The sequence below is a fragment of the Macaca nemestrina genome, chromosome 10 (assembly GCF_043159975.1).
Source record: "Macaca nemestrina isolate mMacNem1 chromosome 10, mMacNem.hap1, whole genome shotgun sequence".
Taxonomy (NCBI): Eukaryota; Metazoa; Chordata; class Mammalia; order Primates; family Cercopithecidae; genus Macaca; species Macaca nemestrina.
In genome coordinates this window covers 143,870,087-143,885,238 of record NC_092134.1, presented here as the reverse complement: position 1 = coordinate 143,885,238, position 15,152 = coordinate 143,870,087, and the positions used below count along the sequence as shown (strand labels likewise).

At 41.5% G+C, this 15,152-nt stretch overlaps 1 protein-coding gene across 3 annotated transcripts in view; it reads left to right on the top strand.

Annotated features, from left to right (window-relative positions):
* Window positions 1–36: 36 nt before the first annotated feature.
* LOC105490582 (zinc finger protein 10) overlaps window positions 37–15,152 on the top strand; it is a 32,554-nt gene continuing 17,438 nt past the window's right edge. The window contains exon 1 of one of the 3 annotated variants that reach the window (XM_011756369.3): window positions 37–196. The gene's annotated coding sequence lies outside the window, so the exon portion shown is untranslated. The other 2 variants (XM_071072439.1, XM_011756370.2) reach the window with 2 other exon arrangements.

The window sequence follows — 15,152 nt, the reverse complement described above, 5'->3', positions numbered from 1 at the left end:
GGGCGGGGCGCGTGCGCGTGCGTGACGTCAGGCCACGGGGAGGTGGCGCCGTAGTGCCCGGCCGGCCTCAGACACCGCTCTGACGCCGCTGCTCGCGCTTCGCTGGGAATGGAGTCGCGTTCTCTGTTTTGCCGTTGCTGCTGCCTTTGTGACGAGATCGCTTTCTCCCATCGAACCTTCTAGTTGCTTATTGCAGGTATACACGAAAGTGCTGAATTTTGTGTTTGCATCGTAATGAGACGCGTGTTGAACCCTTTAGTAATGTAGCAGTGTATTAGCTTCGTATTTCTTTAGTAATGTAGCAGTGTATTAGCTTCGTATTTCTAGGTAGACGGTAATTTTGTCAATGAAAAATTCTAACGGTGATAGTCACCCCTTGCCTGAGGGAGAGCCTCGCGCGGCCCAGGCGTTCACGGCGGACGTTCTTGTTCTGTGGAGAATAACGGCTGCGCCTGGAGATTGACGCAGAGTGGGCGGCGGTGGTAGTAAGTTTGAGCCAGGTATTTTGAGTAATACAAAATAAGGTTTCTTCTAGTCTAACTTCCATTTTACCAATGGCCTTTGTAGCATTTATTGAAATAGTGACGCCAATTTGTGTGTGGTCTTTTGAAAACAAATCCTGCGTCTCTAGCTCCTAGCTTCCTCATCTTCAATTTTGTTTTGTTTTTTAATCAAATAGATTAACTAGAGGTGTGTTTGTTTAATCTACTTTTTTTGTTTTCAGAGACAGATGATAAGTTTACTATATTTTTATTTTCCCTTGACGCTAGATTTGTTAATTAAAATTGTATATAGGCCATCTAACACATAATATGAGTTCTAACACATAATATGAGTGTCAAAGATAAGGTTAACATCAAGATTTGGTACGTAGATCCCACCCAAAGTGTATGCAGAAGTTGAACAATTTCAATTCTAGCTATACATTAATTGCAGAAAGAGACTTAATTTAAAAAAAAAAAAAAAAGTAAAAGGGAAGGCAGGATGTCACCCAGATTGCCAGCCAACAAATATTATTAGGTTAGAGATGACTGCAGTTAGCTCTTCGAGAACTGGATAGCTCACCTCCTCCCTACCACTTTGAAAATCACCTCCACATTAACTTTTCTCTTGTGACACAACTAATCTCTTCTGTTTTATTAAAATTGTTCCCCATCTTCCAAAGCCTCCTGGATGGTAAGTTGCACACACTCCTGCCTCTTTTTGAAAATTACATTTGTTTTTTCATTACTTCTCTCACCATGCATTTCTTTAGTTCTTAGCATATGCCAGTCACAAGGGCAGAGATTTGAGATACACATCGTAAATTAAATGAGAATATGTGCTTATCAGTATTTTATGTAAGCACCGTCTGGAAATTCTACTTAGGACAATATTTAAGTAGATATGAGGCTTACCTTCTGGAAAAGAGATTACAAAATTATCCTTATTAATTAACTAAGTCCCCAAAATGAGAAGAGATTCAATTACTATCAATAATTTGTAGTAAAGTGACTGAAAAGGAAATAATAAGCTAATAGATTGACTTGCTGTCCTCAACAAGTTAGCACATACTTTTATTTTTAAAAAGTCTATACAATAGGAATAAAATAATTTTAGCTAGAAATATATGTGAACTATATGAGAAAAACTTCAAAACCTTACTACGCAATGTAGAAGAATAAAGGATGAGTAAGAATAAAAACAGATTTGTTTATAGATTATATTCAATTGTCAAGAAAATCGGAGAATTTTGTTTTGTTTTTGTTTTGAGATGGAGTTTTGCTCTTGTTGCCCAGGCTGGAGTGCAATGGCGCGATCTTGGCTCACTACAACCTCCGCCTCCAGGGTTCAAGCAATTCTCCTGCCTCAGCCTCCCTGGTAGCTGGGATTACAGGCTCCTGCCACAACGCCCAGCTAATTTTAGCTCTTAGCATATGCCAGTCACAAGGGCAGAGATTTGAGATACACATCATAAGTTAACGAGCAACAAGAGCGAAACTCTGTCTCAAAAAAAAAAAACAAAACAAAACATTATTTTAAGGAAACAGAAATTTCTTATTGTTAATATCTCCGTTGTGCCTACAAGAGACTCTTTCATCAGCAGTACTCTTTCTGGCATGTCTCATGTCAGCCAGAACTTTCAATTCTTCTGGCTATGAAGCAAGGTTGGGACTATGATATAGGCCACCTTTGTCTGTATATGTGCCTCTTTGTCTTATGATGAACATCCAAGAACATTACTTTTTTCTCTTTCCACACAATGTCTCCTTGCTGCCTGATCCTAACATTTCCTGTTAAATATTTTATTGTGAAAAATTTTGAACATACGGCTAAATTATAAGAAGTTTACAGTGAATACTTATAAACCTTCCCATCTAGACTCTACCATTAATATTTCACTATACCTAATTTTAACAAATACCTGTCTGTCCCTATTTTTATCCATCAGTTCATTGTATTTTTTTATTTTTTTCAAAGTAAATTGACATGGTACATATTCCCTAAAAATTTCAGAATGCCTGTGTATTAACTAGAATTCTATATTTGTTTAGGTTTTTCTTTAGATGTGAAATGTACAAAACATGAAAAGTGCAAATCTTAAGTGTACATTTGCTGAGTTTTGACAGATGCAGTGTCTTTGCCTTTTGTATCTTTAAATACATCTTTGGCATGTCTATTGGCTACTGAGTTTTAACTTTGTGGCTGCTGGGTCCTTTTTGCTGATCATACCTTGCCCTTTGCTGAAGCAAATACTGGTAAACCTTTTCAGAACTTGAAGAGACTCTGTTGTCTTTATTAATGAACTCTATGTCCCCAAGTGAAATGCTGTGCCTGACGAGGTTGTGCCTGTCATTGTGAGTGCTGGTTAAGTATAGACAGATGTCAGAGTGAATGAATGTGAAGTGCTAAGCACTTTACTAGCCTCTTCCCAGGATTTTGAATGAGATTGTCCTAATTCTCAAGTGGTTCACTATCTCCTAAGGGAGACAGACAAATTTTGGTACTGTAAGGCAGTATTGAAGTGCTAGAACAGGGCATGGGCAGAGTCCTTCGTGTTTACTGAGGATAGAACCACTGATTCTCTCTGAGACAGTGGGAAGGCCTCACAGCAAAGATGGCATTAAAGTGATCCTTAGAGAATATGGGGTAAATGTAGTAGGAGTTAAGTTGAAAAGGGTCAATAGTTGTGAAACTTGTACGCTAAATGTTTGATTGGAGCTGTGCTTTGGAACTGCTTGTGCCTCAAATAGTAACTTTCATAGCCTTCTTGCTGATACTTGAAGCTTCTTTTCAGCCCGTCTCTGCTCTTGTGGCAGGCAAAATAATGGCTCCCCAGAGATATCACCGGCACCTGGGAATATTTTACCTTATATTGCAAAATAGAATTTGCAGATGTGATTCAGTGAAGGACTTCAAGATGGGGAGAGATTACCCTGGATTATTTCGATGGGCTTAGTGTAATAACAGGGGTCCTTAAAAGTAAAAGAGGTGGGTGGCTGGGCGCGGTGGCTCACGCCTGTAATCCCAGCACTTTGGGAGGCCAAGACGGATGGAGATCACCTGAGGTCAGGAGTTTGAGACCAGCCTGGCCTACATGGTAAAACCTCGTCACTACTAAAAATACAAAAAAAAAAAAAAAATTAGCCGGGTGTGGTGGTGGGCGCCTGTAATCCCAGCTACATGGGAGGCTGAGGCAGGAGAATCACTTGAACCTGGGAGGCAGAGATTGCAGTGAGCCGAGATCATGCCATTGCACTCCAGCCTAGGCAACAGAGCAAGACTCCATCTCAAAAAAAAAAAGAAAAAGTAAAAGAGGGGGAGAAGAAGGTGAGCATTCAGGGAAATATAACCGTGAAAGAAAGGCACAGAGAAATGTATCATTGCTGGCTTTGCAGGTGGAGGAAGGGTCAGGAGCCAAGGAGTGTAGATGGCCCAGACACTGGACGGGGCAAGGAAATAGATTCTTCTCTAGAGCTTCCAGAAGGAACACAGCTCTGCCAACACCTTAATTTTAGCCCTCCGAGACCTGTATCAGACTTCTGACCTCCAGAACTGTTATATAATAAATGTGTGTTGTTGAAAACCACGAAGTTTTGATAATTGGCAGTGGTGGAAAACTAATACAGCCCTCTGTCCTTAAGAGTTTACCAAAGCAAAAATGGTCTCCCTTACTCTTCTTTGGCATTATATTTTGACTTTGCCTCAGAAGAAAAATGGTGTGATTATAAATATTTTTTGTGACCACATCTGGTAGAAAATACAGACTTCATTGTAACATTCATGTTCACAAAGTGAATTATAGTCTTTGTCTCCTAGGAGATTTTACCATTTGGAGGTGAGAAGAAAAGTCTCCTCTTTGCAAATGTAAAGCTCACATTGTGGAATGGCTGCTGTTGTACTTTCTGACTCTTAACATTGGACCTTTTCTCATCGTTGTTCCAGTTTCTCCTTCCCCAGGAAGTTTTGCAGATTTCTGCAACCACATTCTTTTATCCATTCTCTTCATGTCCATGGTACTAGACTTTTAACATCTTTCCATGGTTACAGTCTGCTTGAGGGAGGGAAATTATTCTCATAGTTGGCGTTCATAACATCTTAAAAAGAGCTTCTCAGGTAGGGGACAGTCAGTCACTCTTGATAGCTACTTGAATGCCTTTTGATCTTAGTGTGTGCGTATTGAATTGTCTTTTGCCTTTCATGGGTCTGCCTTGTCTTACTGGGAAGATTATTGGATCTCAGAGCCTCCAGACTACCTCTCATCTTTTGTTCTTACACAGCAGTGACCGAGTAGTAAGTTGGGCTCCAAACTCTGCACTGTGAGCTGGGAAAGGGCACTCACTGCTCCCTGAATACCAAGATCCATTATGCTGCTGCAGCGAAAACAGGAAATAAATAATGCTGGACATCATCAAGCAGAGGATTTGAAACAGCTTTCCTCTGTGGCGTTGCAGTGTTCCAGGATTTCATTATATGAACTGAGCCTACCTTGCCTTCTCATCTCTGGAGGCTCTTCACTTCACTGCTCATGTCATCACTCCTGTGTGTCTCAGACTTCCACTCATGACCCAAACAGCACAGCCTCTGCAAACTTCAGTATCCCTCTTTGTGACTCTTACCCTTTGTTCTCCTGGCTCTTTTATGTCCTTATTCTCACTACTGTTCTTGGAGGTTCTCAAATTTGTCAGCTCCTTCCTTGACTCACGTCTATACCAAAACTAGATCCTGTTGTTGATTGCACACATTTCTCACATAAGGCATTCTTCCTTCCCTTGTTCTGCGTTACCTGCACACATAGAAATCCCAGCCCAGAACCACTGCACAGTGTGCCTTTTCTTCTGTCCAGGCAGCGAGTGCTGCTTGAGGAAATCACAGCTAGGCAGACAAGTGTGACAGACATACTCTCCATAACCTCAGCTTATCTTTTGTCAGCAGCTTTTGCTAGTTTGTCACTGCATGGCCCAAACCTTTATCACTGTCCTCAATGATCATGGCCTCCTGTTGTTCCTCTCATTGTTAGCATGTAGCCTTGCTTTCTTTTTTGACTCACATTTTTATTGAACTGCCTGCTAATTGTCAGCATCCCACCTATCCTGACTTCCAGGAGGTAGGAGAGAATGAAGCATCCTTCTTCCTTTACAAACCTGATGCCTTCATCAGAGATTTGACCCCATCCTTTCCCCCTTCTCGCTCCTCTAGTTCCAACTCCCTTGTCTTAATTGCTTCCTCTGTTTTTAGTCTCCACTCTGGCCCCACCACCTCTTCCACCTGCCCTTTCTCTTCCTTCTCCACTTCCAGACTTTTCATTCCTATTGTGGAATTTGTCTGCTGTTTCCACCAGTGTATTGAAACTGATCTCCTTAAATTATTGTGAAGGCTTATCTAACCAATCCAATACCTTTCAATCCTTAATTTATCTAACACTATTTTGATCTACCCGTCCTTGAAATTTTACATATCTTAGATCTCTCTATTTGGTGGTTCTCTGCCTCCTTTTTGGGCTTCTCTTTCATTTGCTTCCTAAATGTTGATTTTTCTCTATAATGCTGGTCCTACCATTTATTTTACTCTTCAAGTTCTCTTTGGTTGGTTTTATGCCATGGTTTCATCTGGTAACACCATTACGTGGGACTATTGAATATTACTGTTTCTTAGTAAGCTTTGTATGAAATATGTCACAGGGTTGTTGATAGTAACATATGGTCCCCCTTAGACTCCTTTATTCATGTGTTTACTTAACCTATATCTTATAGCAGGAGAATATAGTTACTCTTAAATATGTGACGAAAGACCATCCTCCTCCCGAAAAGCTTGTCCTGTTTGAATATATAGCCAGGCAGCCTGAAAGGATTCAGATAGAATGCAGATGTGGAAGGCAGATGACGTACATCTGGATAACCCTCACATGTAAATACAGCCTTGTAGATGCCACTTCTCTGTGGCTTACTCACTGTGTTCATGTGGCCTACTCACTATGTTCAAAACCAATCACATCATTTCTCTGATACCTAACCCTTCTGATACTGTTCTCCATTTAGTCACACAGAAACCTGAGAGTCATGTGAAGCCGCTAGCCCTTTCTCACACCCACATTCAGTCAAATTCCAGGACATACTGATCATACCCAAATCTACCTGCTCTCCATTTCTACCATCATGGCCTTAATTTGTGTTCCCAAATCTTTTAGATTAAAGTATTAGCCTCCTACCTGTTTTTTTTTTTTTTTTTTTTTTTTTTTGCTGCTATTATATTTTCCTCTAGTCCATTACACAGGTACCCCTAGAAGAGCACTTGGAAGACACTAATATTGTTTCCTGGCTTACAACATTTAGGAAAGAGTCCACATTTTTGCGAATGGCATTCTTGGCTGGCTGTGACCTAGATCTGGCCTTGCACACCTCTGGCCCTGTTTCTTTTTGTTCCCTGGCCTAAACTATATGCACTAGAAGTATTGAACTTCTTCCCCTTACACATAATCTTCTCAGGCACTGCCTTTGCTCACGATGTTCCCCATCCTCCCTTACCTACCAAACCAGCTCTGACACTCAGCCCATTCCTCCCTGAAACCATTAGGCTGTGTTAGAAACCACCTTCTATGCTCCCATGAGCCCTTGTCCATTGCCATTATTATAGCAGTAATCAAACTCTACTGTAAAGTGTGTTTTCAGTTTCTTCAACTAGCCTGAGCTGCTTGAGGTAAGGGATAAATGCCTTGTTCACATTTCTATCCTCAGGGCCTGATACAGAGCTAGAAACATAAGTGTTCGGTAATGATTTATTAAAATGGCAGAAGTTCCAGATCTATACCACTAAGATAGTTATTAACTTACCAAGTGTTTCCTAAAAAATAAACAAAACTTCTGCCAGTATCCCTGCTCTGAGAATGACTGTGATACTTTAGAGAAGTCAGTTTTGGCCAGTCACATCAAAGGATCCTTTGTGATGGATCTGATTACTTCGAGAATGGTAGAAACCTAGAGTTAAATAAATAATGGTTTACACCTGTGTTTCTCAACCTTGGCTAGACATTCATTTGTACCAGGTGGAGCTCTTAAAAAAAAAAATCCTTAACCCCTTCTCAGATAATTAAATCAGAATCTCTTGGTGTGGGACTCAGGTATCAATAAATGCCAAACATACTTAACAATTCCAGTGTGCAACCAGAGTTTAAAACCACTGGGTTAGATAAAGGTTTGAGTGAGTTATCTAGAAGTAGTTGCTAAGGGAAATTAGAATTGAGTGAGACCTAACCTAAGTTATTCATAATTATGGTAGTTATCAGAGTGGAGCTTATATGCCTGTCTAAACCAGCAACCTTACTATAGTTTTTTTTTTTTTTTTTTTTTTTTGAGACGGAGTCTCGCTCTGTCGCCCAGGCTGGAGTGCAGTGGCCGGATCTCAGCTCACTGCAAGCTCCGCCTCCCGGGTTTACGCCGTTCTCCTGCCTCAGCCTCCCCAGTAGCTGGGACTACAGGCGCCCGCCACCTCGCCCGGCTAGTTTTTTGTATTTTTTAGTAGAGACGGGGTTTCACCGGGTTAGCCAGGATGGTCTTGATCTCCTGACCTCGTGATCCGCCCGTCTCGGCCTCCCAAAGTGCTGGGATTACAGGCTTGAGCCACCGCGCCCGGCCTAGTTTTGTTTTTTTTTTAAATGAGATCCTATTGAAAATTTATTAGTGACCAGAAATGTTGAGACCCTGTCTAAAAAAAAAAAATTAGCCAGGTGCAGTGGCTCATACCTGTAGTTCTTGCACCTTGGGAGAATCACTTGAGCCCAGGAGTTTGAGACCACAGTAATCTCCCTAGGATGCCAGTACTATTTCCAGATATGTCATTTGATTAACAGTATCTCATATATTGACTTGTGATTGACTTCTTTGTGATTCCACACATATGTCCTAATCCTGCCCTGTGCAACAACTCAGAATAAATATTACTCCGAGGAGAGGATGTACAAATGTGTGAAAATTATTTTCTTGCTTCCTTTAATTAATTTTTTTCAGGCTGAATATTTCCAGTTACTTCAGCCTTTGCTTATCTTGAAAAGCAAGCTCTATGAGGGAAGGACCCATGTCTGAATGGCTACTACTCTATTCTTAGCCCCTAGAATAGTACTTGGCATATTGTAAGTACTCAGTTAATGTCTGGTGTAAAAAGGGATGAATAAAGGAACCATCTGGGTTCATTCACCTCTTTATCTGACTTCTTAAAAGGAACCTTGTACTCCTGTGATAACATCCATACAAAGTATATATAGCATCCACTTGTATAGCTTAATTTCCTTAAATAGTATGTCATTGCCTTCATTGTCAGCTAAAATTTGTAGGCCGGGCGCGGTGGCTCAAGCCTGTAAACCCAGCACTTTGGGAGGCCGAGGCGGGCGGATCACGAGGTCAGGAGATCGAGACCATCCTGGCTAACACGGTGAAACCCCGTCTCTACTAAAAATACAAAAAAATTAGCCGCGCGTGGTGGTGTGCGCCTATAGTCCCAGCTACTCGGAGGCTGAGGCAGGAGAATGGCGTGAACCCGGGAGGCGGAGCTTGCAGTGAGCCAAGATCACGCCACTGCACTCCAGCCTGGGTAACACAGCGAGACTCCATCTCAAAAAAAAAAAAAATTTGTAACTGATCTTTACTTATATTGCTGGTGAAAGGATTAAAAACGGGGTAAGGACAGAGACCTGTAGCTGATGTCAGAGACCTCTCTTCATAAGGACATGACCCTTCGGTCAGCTAATTGTGGATCTCTCTTGCTGTACTGTAATTCAGTCATTGTTGCTGCTGCTTTTGGTGGCTGTAGGAGCAAAGAGTAAGAAACACTAAAACTCCTTGGAGAAATTAGGTAATGACATAAGAAGGGATAATGTTTGATCTTGCAACATAGATAAGGTTTTACCAAGAGACAAGAAAAGGAAGAACGGATCTGGCATAGGAATAGCATAGATAAAGATGTTCAGGCAACTCAAGTGGTTCAGCATGGTTATAGGGAAATGTATGGTAGTTTGATGAAACATTTAGGGCTTAGGGAGGTAGAAAAGCCACAATCACAGAGGATCCTAAAGCCATGCCAAGGACTTAGTGCATTTTTCTATATGTACTGGGAGACCAAAAGGGAATTTTAAACAGGGAGTGAAACTTCTGTGTTTTACAGAGGTGATGTTGCTGCAGACACTCACTGGAGTGTGAGAGACCAAAGGCAAACAAGTCAAGTAGGAGGTTTCTAGGTCAAGAATTATGAGGGCCTGAAACAGGGCCATGGCAGTAGGAGTTGGAAGAGATGGATGGAAGACACTTAAGAGGGGGAATTTACAGATTGTGGTGACTGATTGGATGTTAAAAAGAAACTCTAGAAAGACACTTGCTGGTTGGGCACAGTGGCTTACATCTGTACTTTGAGCACTTTGAGAGGCCCAGCAGTTTAGGAGGCCAAGGCACGAGGACTAGTTGAGGCTAGGAGTTCTAGACTAGCCTGGGCAACATGATGAGACCCCTATCTCTGCAAAAGAAATTTTTTTAATTAGCCAGGCTGGGCATGGTGACTCATACCTGTAATCCCAGCACTTTGGGAGGCCAAGGCAGGAGGATTGCTTGAGCCCAAGACTTTGAAAGCAGCCTGGGCAACATAGTGAGATCCTGTCTCTACAAATTTTAAAGATTAGCTGGGCGTGATGGCATGTGCCTGTGTTCCCAGATACTCAGGAGGCTGAGGCAGGAGGATCACTTGAGCCCAGGAGGTCAAGACTGCAGTGAGCTGTGTTTGTGCCACTGTATTCCAGCTTGGATGACAGAGTAAGGACCCTGTCTCAAAAAAAAAAAAAAAAAAAAAAAAAAGCCAGGTGCAGTGGCTCACACCTGTAGTTCTGTGTACTTGGGAGGCTGAGGAGGGAGGATCACTTGAGCCCAAGAGTTTGAGGCTGTGGTAAGCTATGATCATGCCACCACACTCCGGCCTGGGTGACAAGAATGAGGCCTCGACTTTGAAAAAAAGAAAAGAAAGACACTTGTGTTGCTGGGTCACTAGTCTTTTTTTTTTTTTTAATCTTACCCCGTGTCAGGCACCATTCTATGTTTTACAAATACTAACATTTAATTCCCACAGTAACCCTATGAAGTCAATACTATTTTATCCCTCTTGGTCTTGAAAACCACTGTTTAATGTATTTTGTCTGTTTTGCTGTGGTCAAGAGGTTAATTCTGTTCTCTCGTGTTCCATCTCGGCTGGAAGCAGAAGTTTATAAAACATTGCATTTTAGGCCAGGCGCGGTGGCTCAAGCCTGTAATCCCAGCACTTTGGGAGGCCGAGACGGGCGGATCACGAGGTCAGGAGATCGAGACCATCCTGGCTAACACAGTGAAACCCCGTCTCTACTAAAAAATACAAAAAAACTAGCCGGGCAAGGTGGCGGGCGCCTGTAGTCCCAGCTACTCGGGAGGCTGAGGCAGGAGAATGACGTGAACCCGGGAGGCGGAGCTTGCAGTGAGCTGAGATCCGGTCACTGCGCTCCAGCCTGGGCGACAGAGCGAGACTCCGTCTCAAAAAAAAAAAAAAAAAAAAAATTGCATTTTAAATTTATTTTAAATTTAGATTTTTTAGATTTCCATTTTTTTGACTACTAAATTTGACTATTTCCTATATGTTTACATTTGCATTTCTTTTGTACTTTGTTCCTGTATATTGTTTGCTCTGTCTTTTGAAGATTTAAGGGTTTCTTTTTCAGTTTTATGCACTGTCACATAAGTAAAAGCAATATGGGCCGGGCGCGGTGGCTCAAGCCTGTAATCCCAGCACTTTGGGAGGCCGAAACGGGTGGATCACGAGGTCAGGAGATCGAGACCATCCTGGCTAACATGGTGAAACCCCGTCTCTACTAAAAAATACAAAACAAACTCGCCGGGCGAGGTGGTGGGTGCCTGTAGTCCCAGCTACTCAGGAGGCTGAGGCAGGAGAATGGCGTGGACCCGGGAGGCGGAGCTTGCAGTGAGCTGACATCTGGCCACTGCACTCCAGCCTGGGCCACAGAGCGAGACTCCGTCTCAAAAAAAAAAAAAAGTAAAAGCAATATGGCTTCTGTAAGAGAGCATCTTACAGCAGGAGAATTCTGGAGATCTGCAAAAGTTCTCCCTGAAGTATTCAGCAGAATACAGATCAGTACATACATGTGAGGAAACTACTTGAGCCAGGGAAAGAGTCCTCTAAAGGATTATTGGGAACAGTATCTGTTGTTCACATAGGGCTGAGAAGAGCGTCTATTCCCACCAGCCAGACTGGAAAACTCTTCCAATTCCTGGAGCATTGGATAGGTCGTGTGTACCCGATCAGTATCTATCAAGAAGGTCTTGCTTCAGCATGGGGGATAATTAGCCCTGTACTAGGCACTGCTAAATCTGTCTAGCAAATTGTAAAAGAAAGACCCAAAAGGATCAAACTGTTTCCAGGTAACCTAACTGCATCCTAAAAGAAAGCTTAAGGAAATTTATAGTAATACAAAAATACCCAGCATGCAGTACGATAACATTCACAGTATCTGGCATCCAATCAAATTCACCAAGCATGCAAAGAGATGAAAACATGGCCCATAGTGAGGACGATAATAATGATTTGAAACTCATCCAGACTTAACATAGATCTTACTATTAGCAGAGGAGGACAGTAAAACATAGTTATAAATGTATTTCATATTGCTAAAAAGGTAAATACAGCAATAGAAAGTATTAAAAAAAATTGAGATTCTAGGGAGAAAACTCATATTGTCTGAAATGAAAATACACCAGGTTAACAGCAGATTACATTTCTAGAAGAAAAGTTGGGTGAACTTAAAGGCATAGCAATGTAAAACTATCCAAAATGACATGCAGAGAGAAAAAAGAAACCAGAAAAAAAATGAAAAGAACTTGAGTAAGCTGTAGATAGCATCAGGTAGCCTACTGTATGAGTAATTGGAGTCCCTGAAGAAGAGAGTAAAGGAGAGATGGAGAAATATATGAAGAAATAATGACTGGAAATGTCAAAACTTAATGAAACTATAAACCCGCAAATTCAAGAAGCTCAAGAAACCCTAAACACCACAAACATGAAAAGTATGCCAAGGAAAATAATAATCAGATTACTCAAATCAATAAAAGAGAAAATCTCAAAAGTAGCCAGAAGGAAAATACATGCTATATACAGAGGAATAAGGGATTACGTTGGATTTCTTACCAGAAATAAGACGTCTAAGAAGAGTGGAACTGTATAAAGTACTGAAAGAAAAAAACAACTGTCTACCTATTAAATAGAATTACACATTCAGGAAAAAACGTCTTTCAACAACAAAAGTAACTCAACCTATAGAGTGGGAGAAACAGGCCAGGTGCGGTGGCTCACGCCTGTAATCCCAGCACTTTGGGAGGCCGAGGCAGGCGAATCACCTAAAGTCAGGAGTTCAAGACCAGCTTGGCCAACATGGTGAACCCCCGTCTCTACTAAAAAATACAAAAAATTAGCTTTGCATGCCTGTAATCCCAGCTACAGGCTGAGGCACAAGAATTACTTGAACCCGGGAGGTGGAGGTTGCAGTGAACCAAGGGCGTGCCACTGTACTCCAGCCTGGGTGAAAGAGTGAGACTCCATCTCAAAAACGGTGGGAGACACTACTTGCAAATCATGTCTCTGATAAGGGTTTAATATCTAGAATATACAAAGAACGCCTACAACTCAACAATACACACAACCCAATTGTAAATGTGGGCAAAGGACTTGACATTTCTGTAAAGAAGATATACAAATGGCTAGTAAGCACATGAAAATATGCTCAACATCATTAGTCATTAGGGAAATGTAAAAGCTACAGTGAGATGTCACTTCATCCCAACTACGATGGCTGTAATTTAAAAAAATAGAATAACAAGTATTTGGCAAGGATGTAGAGAAATTAGAATATGCATATATATTCCTGGTGTGAATGTAAAAATGATGCAGCCACTATAGAAAACAGTTTGGTGATTCCTCAAAAAGTTAAACATAAAACCATATGACCCAGCTGTTTCAGTCCTAGGTGTATACCCAAAGGAATTGAATGTAGGAACTCAAACAGATACTTGTATGCCAGTGTTCATGGCAGTATTATTCATAATAACCAAAAGATGGAAACAGCGCAAGTGTTCATCAACAGATGAGTGGGTAACAAAATGTAGTCTCTAACCAATGGAATATTTGGTTATTAAAAAAGACTGAGGTTCTGATACATGTTAAAACATAGATGAACCTTGAAAAATGTATACTCAGTGAAATAAGCCAGACTCAAAAGGGCAAATATTGTATAATTCCACTTATGTGACCTAAGTAGAGTAGGCAAATTCGTAGAGACAGAACGTAGATTAGGGGCTTCCAGAGGAATAGGGGAGAATATGGAGTTATCAGTGGATACCAGAGTTTCTGGAGTGATGGAAAAGTTTTGGAATTACATAGTGGTGATGGTCGCACCACACTGTGAATGTAATTAATGACACTGAATTGGATACTTAAAAACAGTTAAAATGGCAAAAAAAAAAAATACATATATATATGTTACTACAATTTTAAGAATTATATAATATACCAAAACCCACTGAATACACAGTTTAAATGGTTGAATTGTACCATATGGCTGTTTAAAAAAAAAAAAAAGCACAAAAAAGACATTGTTAGCTATAAAAAAGCTGAAAGAATTTATCACCAGGAGACCCTTGTTACAAGAAACGTTAAAGAATGTGCTTCAGAGAGAAAGGAAATGAAACCAAATGGAAATCTGGATCTACACACACGAGTAAACAGCACTGGCAAATGGTAACTACATAGGTAAATATACAATATTTTTCCTTAATGTTTAAATTGTTTTTAAAATGTAATTGGCTATATTCGTTTTCTGTTGCTGTGTAGCATATTACCACAAACTTGGCAGCTTCAAACAGCACTTCCTTATTATCAGCTCTGTTGGTCAGAAGCGGTGCAAGCACAGCATGGCTGGGTTCTCTGCTCAGGGTGTCCAAAGGCTGAAATCAGGGTCTGTCACCTAGACTTGAGTTCTCATCTGGAGGCTGTGGGGAAAAATTCACTTTCAAGCTCACTCTTCTTGGCGGAATTCAGTTCCTTGTGGCTGCAGGACTGAGGTCCCTGCTCTCTAGCTGGCTTTCAGCTGGTGCTGCTCTTTGCTGCTGGAGACTACCATGTTCCTCCCACTGCACCTTCCATCTTCAAGCCAGTAATGGTCCATCACATTTTTCTTAGGCTTCAATCTCTGACTTCCGTTCTGTGACCAGCTGGAGACAACCTTGTTTTTTTAATCTGTAAAGTGAGACTGTTAGATTAGGTCAGGTTTGGTTTTTTCCCCCTCAAAAAAAAATTTGTAATGGTAAGTAGGATCATTCCGTTTTAAATCTTCAAATGTGGTGTGGAACTCCAGCGATTAAGGGGTAAAAATGGCCGGGGGCGGTGGCTCAAGCCTGTAATCCCAGCACTTTGGGAGGCCGAGACGGGTGGGTCACGAGGTCAGGAGATTGAGACCATCCTGGCTGACACAGTGAAACCCCGTCTCTACTAAAAATACAGAAAACTAGCCCGGCGAGGTGGCGGGCGCCTGTAGTCCCAGCTACTCGGGAGGCTGAGGCAGGAGAATGGCGTGAACCCGGGAGGCGGAGCTTACAGTGAGCTGA